Here is a 9,921-nt window from a genome sequence, read left to right as displayed (position 1 = left end):
TTTAAAAAGATAGCACATATCTAACACCTGTGACCTCATCAATGTGTGGTCTACTACTCTACAAATTACTACATATATCATTCCTGACACCTAAACTGATGTAGAGTTTAAACACAACTTATAAATTTTGTAAGACACACAAGCAAGACATATGCAGCAGAGTATATATTCTCAAACTTGGTCTTAGACACTTAAAAAGTAATGACAACCTAAAACCATTTTTGTTTATCTGGGATGTGTTACGCATATGCATAACAATTCAATCGAAATTGCAAAATTTAAAAATACACAGAGAGGCAGGGCATGAAAGACAGTCATATAAGCAGGGAACAATAGATTAGCCAATTAAATAAGACAGTTGTCTAGGGCAAATGTGTTAAAAATGTAGCCTGGAGCTTCTGTGCTTCTCAGTGTAGAGGCCAAGGAAATCTGAAGGCACTTAAAAGACCAGAGACACAAACAGAACACCCCAGATACCCAAAAAAGGTTTTGTGATGGCAGCAGTGATTTTTGTTATGGTTGTTCTATTGTATTTTAAGATGTTGGATTGTGTCATTTGAGAATCTTCTGGAACTTCATTGATGACATCTTGAAAATTTGACCATAAACTATTTTAAATGTTTGAAATTTGTCAGCTCTATAAATGAGGACATCTAATAGTTCTCCAATTAGTTGTCAGATGCTATCTGTCCCAAATATTTGTCCCCCCATCCTTGAATATTTGTATATTTTACTTGGTTCTATTTTATGTAAATCTCAAACATTTAAATACCAGGTTGTGTAAGTTAAAATGTTATTTTAAAGCAACATTAATTGAATTTCAATATCAAAACTTATTTCTAATATTCTTTTTCAGATCATTCATTAAATTAAAATAAAAATATAAATCTCTAGAAGGTGACATATGAAATAAACCAAAATATATCTATGTGATTCTATTTAACCAAAGTATTAAAAATGGGCAACTCTTTTGGTGATGAAATAAATGAGAATGAAATCAAACACCATTAGAACACTTTTAAAAATTTAGATTGTTGTAAATACTGGCTAATCATTCAATGAGTACATTCTTATTCTCTTTAAGAATGGTTAATAAATACAGCTTGGTTCATTGAAAATACACATCAAACATTCAGAATCATTTTATAGAGATTTGAATTGAAATTTAAATTATAAGGTAACAAATTTTCTTATTCAATGTGAAAATGAAAATATTAGTTATATTTATTTTTAATATTTACCTGAAAGGAGAATATGATTTATGAAAAGTGTATATGAATGCTTATTTAAACAACATTTAACAGTATTATTTCCTGGCATATTTGATAGTCTGTTTATAACTCTATCATTTAATAAAATCAATAATAATTGCTTGGCTAGTTTTCTGCTTTATGGAACAGGATAACATATTTTTCAATACCTATATATAGAAAATTATAACAAATGACTTAGTAGAGTTCACTATGTCCTAGCAGGAAGAGCAAAGAAATCCTGGAAGCCACAGACTTAAGGAGAATTTATTGCTAGTCATAGAGGGGTAGAACATTTTTCTCACAATGTACTTCCTTCTTTTCACGAAAGAGGCAAATTTGGAAGTAATTTTTTTCAGTTAGAAATCATATTCTATAAGGTTAGAATTTCACACATCTAATTCATTTAGCTAAAATAGTAACATCAAGCAGTTGAAAATAGAAAGGAGTGTCAGTGAAAAGTTTCTACTGCTCTACATATGGTAACACTATATGAGGGAATTTATGGACTTTCTATTCCAAAAGCATCTTTAAAAGCAGTTTTCTGGTTAGTTTCCTGTCTCTTCTAATATAACTCCATTAGCATTGCTGTTTTATTATGCATTTATTACAATAGATTGCTGGTATAATATATTTTATATTGGGCTTTGTTTTTTTTACATGGATTGATTTTTCCATGAAACCCACTCCTGTTCCATCTCCTATGGAAGTACCAAATAGCCTTCTTGTTTGTTCAGTCAAGTAAGAATTGCATGCATTGTAGTTCAATTATACAGTTATTTGCCAGATTAATTCTTGCTTCATTAGTTAATTTTAGAAAGTAATAAATGTTGTGAAGACAGCAAACTGGGGTAATATGACACAGAGATTGCATGGGGAAAGTAGTTATTTTAGATATCATGGGTTTAAATCCTATTTACAGAGGTGCCTGGGTGGCTCAGTCAGTTGGGTGTCTGCCTTCCGCACAGGTCATGATCCCAGGGTCCTAGGATCAAGCCCCACATCAGGCTCCTTTCTCAGCAGGAAGCCTGCTTCTCCCTCTCTGTCTGCCCCCCCCCCCCCCCGTTCATGGTCTCTCTCTCAAAATAAATAAAATCTAAAAAAATTAAATCCCATTTACATTAAGACATATATTATACAGAGATGAAGACATTTTTTTGTGCAAAGATGAAGAAAATATTTGAGAGAGAAGGCAGAGCCAGTGTAATGACCCTGAATTACAAACACATTTGCTGTCTTAGTGCGAAGAAAATGCCTGACATGAGGTCAGGGAAGCAGTAGAATGGCAGATTATGTAGGATCTTAAAGGCCATGGTAAAAAATTGCCATGGGAATTTACCCACCTGTCTTCAAACAATGGAATTAACTATGGAGGCAGCCTCTATTCGATTATAGATTGAATTACCTCTGCAGATGTCCATGACCTAATTCTCTGAACATGTTATATTCCATGAAAAAGAACTTTGCAAATGGAATTTGGTTTTAGATTTTACAATAGGGAGATTTTTCTGGATTAACTGGATGGGACCAGGTAATCACATAGGCCCGTAGAAATGGAAGAAAGCAGAAAGATAGGTCAAAGAAATGTGTAATTTCATTTATATCACATTCTGGAAAAGACAAAACTATACTGACAGAAAATAAATCATTGGTTACAAGATGATGGGAGTTTGGGGAAGAGTTGACAATAACAGTGTAAAGGAAAATTGGGGAGAACTGAAAATATTCTATATCTTGATTTGTAGTGATTGCATGACTGTATGCATTTGTCAAAATTCATAGAACTCTTACCAAAAAAAGTAAATTTTACTATTGGTAAATTATACCTCAATAAAACTTTGTTATAGAAAGTTGCAAATATTTTACTCAAGTGTTTAGAAGAAGATTAAAATAGCACATAAAAAATAAAATAAAATAGCATACAAAACAAATGAAAATGGGAAGTAAGATAGACAATAATATAAATTAACTAACTGAAAAATACAATAAGAATTGAAACATAAATGTTACATTTTAAATTTGGCTTATTTTACTTAGCATAATGTGATGAAAATTCATCCTTATAGTTTCATGCATCAGTGATTTTCCCTTCCATTTCTTTTTTTTTTTTTTAAAGATTTTATTTATTTATTTGACAGAGAGAGACACAGCGAGAGAGGGAACACAAGCAGGGGGAGGGGGAGAGGGAGAAGCAGGCTTCCCGCGGAGCAGGGAGCCCGATGCAGGGCTCGATCCCAGGACCCTGAGATCATGACCTGAGCCACCCAGGCGCCCCTCCATTTCTTTTTTTAAGATTTTATTTTTTTATTTGAGAAAGAGAGAGAGAGAGCATGCGTGGAAGAGGGGCAGAGGGAGAAGCAGTCTTTCCCCTGAGCAGGGAACCCCAACACAGGGCTCAATCCCAGAACCCTGAGATCATGACCTGAGCCAAGGCAGATGCTTAACCAACTGAGCCACCCAGGTGCCCCTCGCTTCTATTTCTAAGTAATATTCTATTGTATAGATATATTATATTTGTTTTTCCATTTCCCAGCTGAAGGACATTTGAATTGTTTCAAATTTGGGATGATTATGAATTAAAGTGTTATAAGCATTTTTGTCTGAACACAAGTTTTAGTTTCTCTTGAGCAAATACCCAAGATTAGAATTACTAAGTCATACTTGAGGTTTTGAATAAGTTTATAAGAATCTGGAAAACTATTTTCCAAGTAGTTCTAACAATTTTTGATCCCACCTGAGATGGAGGAGATTGGCCACCACTACAAGAAAGTCACAGAAAGCAATTTTAACCAAACTACACAGCAAATGCTCTGATACCTCCAGGGCACAGGTAAAGACCCATTGAGTTGAGTTTGGAAGAAGGGGAAAAAAACAAAAAAACAAAATCCCCTCCACTTTCAGAGGAGTGCAAGCAATCTATTGTGTGTCCACAGTATTAGAAGTCTCCTATTTTGAGGGATCAACACAACATTGTACTGCATAACATCCACCAGATAATAGAGGGCAGAAGTAGGTGGCCATGAAAAGGAGAGGCAGGGTACTGGCAGCTTCATGGCTTCTATTTTCCTTTTTGCAATTTTCTTTATTATTTTCAGTATACATATTATATATGTGTTTAGATTATCCAATTAATTGAATAATTAAATAATTAAATAATTCCAATGCTAGTTTTCCTTTCATATTGTATCTGTTGACCTACATTCATGATAGATTGTAACTTCATGTTTGGTAGTTTTGTTTGTGTGATCATTTTCAGGAAACTTGTTTATACTATAGGTAATCTCAAGTAGGCTTTGCTTTTGAAAGTGACCCTCCTGAGCAATTTTTATACTCACTTCTGCTATCTGCCTCAAGAGTATCATCAGCTTTTAAAATGCTGAACCATTTGTTTAATTAGAAAAGTTATAGAATCACTGTATTATAGAATTTTTATATTTTAAATGTATAATGTTTATTTGTTATTGAATCAGAGTTACATTTTCTTCTTTTTCTAAATTACAAAGTAGCTGTTTCAACCCTTTATAAAGACCAAAGATTTTTTTCATTGGAAAAATTTAAGTAGCAAATTCATGATTAATTTTCCTTTATTTTGAAATCAATCATATTTTAGCTGTTATAAGAGCTTTTTTTTCCATGTTTCAAGTTTTTATTTAAATTCTAATTAATGAACATATAGTTTAATATTTGTTTCAGGAGTATAATTTAGTGATTCATCACTTACATATAACACCCAGTGCTCATCACAACAAATGCCCTCCTTAATACCCAACATTCATTTTGCCCATCCTCTCACCCATCACCCATCTCCCCTCTAGCAACCCTCAATTTGTGCTAAGAGTTTTTTATGGTTTGCCTCACTTTTTTTTTTCTTCCCCTATGTTCATCTGTTTTGTTTCTTAAATTCCACATGTGAGTGAAATTATATGGCATTAGTCTATCTCAGACTACTTATTTTGCTTAGAGTAACACACTATAGCTCCATCCACGTTGTTGCAAATGACAAGATGTCCACTCTGACCATTGTTATTTAACATAGCACTGGAAGTCCTAGCCTCAGCAATCAGACAACAAAAAGAAATAAAAGGCATCTAAATCAGCAAGGAAGAAGTCAAACTTTCACTATCCGTAGACATAATACTCAATGTAGAAAACTCCAAAGACTCCACCAAGAAATTGCTAGAGCTGATACACAAATTCAGTAAAGTCACAGGTACAAAATCAATGTACAGAAATCTGTTGGCATTTTTATACACCAGTAATGAAGCAGCAGAAAGAGAAATCAAGGAATCAATCCCACTTACAGTTGCACCAAAAACCATAAGATATTTAGGACTAAACCTAACCAAAGAGGTAGAAGATCTGTATTCTGAAAAATATAGAATACTGATGAAAGAAATTGAAGATGATATGAAGAAATGGAAAAACATTCCATGCTAATGGCTTAGAAGAACAAACACTGTTAAAATGTCTATACTACCCAAAGCAGTCTATACGTTTAATGCAATCCTTATCAAAATACCAACAGCATTTTGGAATAAACAATCCTAAAATTTGTATGGAACCACAAAAGACCCCAAATAGCTAAAGCAATCTTGAAAAAGAAAAGCAAAGCTGGAGGCATCCCAATTCCAGACTTCAAGTTATACTACAAAGCTATAGTGATCAAGACAATGTGGTACTGGTACAAAAACAGATACATGGATCAATGGAACAAAACAGAAGACCTAGAAATAGACTCACAACTATATGGTCAACTAATCTTCAACAAAGCAGGGAAGAATATCCAATGGAAAAAAGACAGTATCTTCAACAAGTGGTGTTGGGAAAACTGGACAGCAACATACAGAAGAATGAAACAGGACCACTTTCTTACACCATACACAAAAATAAATTCAAAATGAATGAAAAACCTAAATGTGACATAAGAAACCATCAAAATCCTAGGGGAGAAGACAGGCAGCAACCTCTTTGACCTCAGCCATAGCCACTTCTTACTACAAACATCTCTGGAGGTAAAGGAAACAAAAGCAAAAATGAACAATTGGGACTTCATCAAGATAAAAAGCTTCTGCACAGAGAAGGAAACAATCAACAGAACTAAAGGCAACCTACAGAATGGGAGAAGATATTTACAAACGACATATCTAATAAAGGGTTAGTATCCAAAATCTATAAAGAATTTATCAAACTCAACACCCAAAATAATTAAGAAATGGGAAGAAAACATGAATAGATATTTTTCCAAAGAAGACATCCAGGTGGTTAACAGACACATGAAAAGATGCTCAATATCACTCATCATCAGGGAAATACAAATCAAAAATATGATGAGATAACACCTCACACCTGTCAAAATGGCTAAAATTAACAACACAGGAAAGAACCAGTGTTGGCAAGGATGCGGGGAAAAAGGAACCCTCTTAACACTATTGGTAGGAATGCTAAGTGGTGCAGCTATTCTGAAAACAGTATGGAGGCTCCTCAAAAAGTTAAAAATTGAACTACCTATGACCCAGCAATTGTACTATGAGGTATTTACTCTATAACGTAAATTACTTTCCATATCTAGGCATGTGTGTGTATATACATAGTCACTTCTATGAAAATGTTTCCTATACAAAAGACTACCTTTTTTAGGTAGACTGTCCATTTTATCCCTCTCTCTGCTATATTCTATAATCTTATAAAAAGATAAACTTAATTGAAAATAATGCTGATGAAGGCATATTCTTAATAAACTCTTCCATCCAAAAGAAATACTCTAGAATTTTCTATACATTCTCCACTTCCTTAGGTCTGAGGATGTTATCCTAAAGGCAATACTAATTAGTAGACAAACAAACAAAAGAAGAAATTAATAAAAACCCAGATGTTAAAAAAAAACAGATGTTAATCTTTAAAATTCTCTCATTTATTTTAATTTAGTAAGAAAATTTCAAACTTTAGAATCCATTAGGACTGTTTTAGCATTTGTATACATAATGCCCTGTATGTGAAGTATTATTCAAAATTGCATATTCTTTAATTTAGGGCCTTACATAGTATCTCTGAATCTAACAGGTGTAATATACACATATGTATGTATGTATGTGTATACATATACATATATATATATGTATATAAACAAACCTGCCTATTCAGTCTTCAAGACCATGTAGATTAAATGTGAATAGGGAAGTTTATAACGGGATATCACACTGACAGTAATGAAAAATAACATCTAACACACTGATAGCAGAGAGAGAGAATGACAACACCCTCAAAAATGCACAAAGCTAAGAAGTCAAGAAAATTTAGCAGAGTGAGCTATCCATATACTTACTTGGGTTCTGAGGATATATTGTAATTCAAGAGGATATAAAATTGACATTCTCAAGGGTCACCTGAAATCATTGAGATAACTTGAATCTATTTTGAATATTTGTCTTACATCAGGGGGAATTTTGCCCCTGCCTATTTCATCCTTGGGTTAGCTCTTGCAAATGACCAGCTGTAATAAAATTGTAGAGTCACTGTATTAAAAGACAGTGACTTTTGTCACTCATGTATTCAATTAAATAATAACAATAATAGGAGAGTATGCATTCAATAAATTTCAATTACCTTCTTTTCTTTAGTTCTTTGGGGGAGGTCTCCCCAAATTTTCAGGGTTATTTAGACCTCCTCTCTAATACAAGAAGTCTGGAACACAGACAGCCCACTAAGTTCATATTTATCATTCACATAATTAGGTAAATTAGAGGACTGATAATTTCCAAGTGTATTAGATAACATATTTTAAGTATCACATTCATAATATTTAAAAAATTAATGTGGCTTCTGGTAAATGTTATTAGACATTAATTTAAAATATAAAGTGTTGGGTGCCTGGGTGGCTCAGTTGGTTAAGCGACTGCCTTCGGCTCAGGTCATGATCCTGGAGTCCCGGGAACGAGTCCCGCATCAGGCTACCTGCTCAGCAGGGACTCTGCTTCTCCCTCTCCCGCTCCCCCCTCTTGTGCTCTTTCTCTCTCACTCTCTCTCTCAAATAAATAAATAAAAATCTTAAAAAATATATATAAAGTGTTTATGTCCAGGAGATCCAATATACTTGAAAATATATAGTGCACAGTAGCTGTGTATTATGGTATGTATTATTTAAAATTAGCTGGTTCCTGCATAACTATTCCTCCCAGAAACATTGGAAAGGAAGAGGGAAAGCACATTTTTATTTCAGAACGACTATGTGCCAGGCTCTGTTTTAAATTCTTTAAATATTGTTAAAAAACTCACCCCAGATTTTTAGAGATTAAAAAAACAGATATTTATTCAAAAATCCTTCTTTTTTCATTGACTGAACCACTTTTTCCCACTTTCCATCATTAACCACTGAGAAATAGGCTTTATCTGTGTAAAACTATTGCTTCACTATTTTTATCTCTATAAAAGGTGTAAACATGTGTTCTACACTTTCACAGGTATATATGCTTGTTTTCCAAAACTGGAGATTACCTAGTTCTGCAACTACATTTTGTCACCATTTCATTACCCTGACATTATAACCTTTATATGGACAGAAAATAAAATATGTTGATATTTAGAATGTGAGTTATCATGGATATCATAGAGTGCTTTGTAATTTATTAGCACTTATTCTAGATCATAACACATTTATTCTTACTAAAATCTTTATCAATTCAAATGAAAATCATGAAATATACTATTAGAAGGGTAAAGCAATCACCTAAATATCTTACATCTTTATGCTGTGCCTTATAATTTTAGTTCTATACTTTTGATATGTGAGAAAAAGATAAAATTTTCTTTCTTTGAATATTATCTTATATATTGTCATTGTGGTCTTAAAAATGGTACTTCTATATTTAAAATTAAAATATGTTTAAAAAGTACGTACATTACCAGTTCAAGAAACTAGTTTGGAACAAGTTAGATTATAAATGAACATATTAAAATGAACATATGTAAGTGCATATCCAGTTATGGATACAACAAATAGAAGTCTTAATTTCAGTTTCACAATTTCCTGTAATAACATTATGTGTTCCTTTGTTAATTCATTTGTTCCTTCCTTCCTCCCTCCTTTGCTTCCTCCCTCCCTCCTGTTTTCTTTCTTTCTTTCTTTCTTTCTTTCTTTCTTTCTTTCTTTCTTTCTTTCTTTCTTTCTTTCTTTCTTTCTTTCTTTTCTTCTTTCTTTCTTCTTTCCTTCTTTCTTTCTTCTTATTTGAGTATATTGGACAAAATGTTACATTAGTTTCAGGTGGACAACATAGTGATTCAAAAGTTTATGCATTACACTCTGCTCAGGACAAGAGCAACATATAGACACTTCGAATGTTCGAGAAAGGTTTTAATATTCTGCGTCCAAAAGTATCGTATTAAGTATTTGTAATATTGGCATTTCTTCTACAAAATGAGTTTTCTTGAGAGAATTTGGAAGTTCAAAAAAATTAATTAAGGAACACCTTTGCACTTGCCTAGTTTGACAGTAGTTAACAATAGATTTTCAGTGTTTAAGTAACAAAAGTCAGGATTCTTGCAGCAAGTAGATAAAGAAGCTATTACCCTCTAAAGACAGCAGATTTGGTTGAATGGTTTAGTGCTTCGTTTATCATAACAATGGGTGATAAGGCTAATAAGAAGTTGTGTGCCGCTAATGGTTGTGATAAGAATA

Source organism: Mirounga angustirostris, unplaced genomic scaffold, assembly GCF_029215605.1.
Source record: "Mirounga angustirostris isolate CCGP_5_RB_7025 unplaced genomic scaffold, mMirAng1.0.hap1 SCAF_3, whole genome shotgun sequence".
NCBI lineage: Eukaryota > Metazoa > Chordata > Mammalia > Carnivora > Phocidae > Mirounga > Mirounga angustirostris.
Note: the sequence above shows the minus strand (reverse complement) of the source record.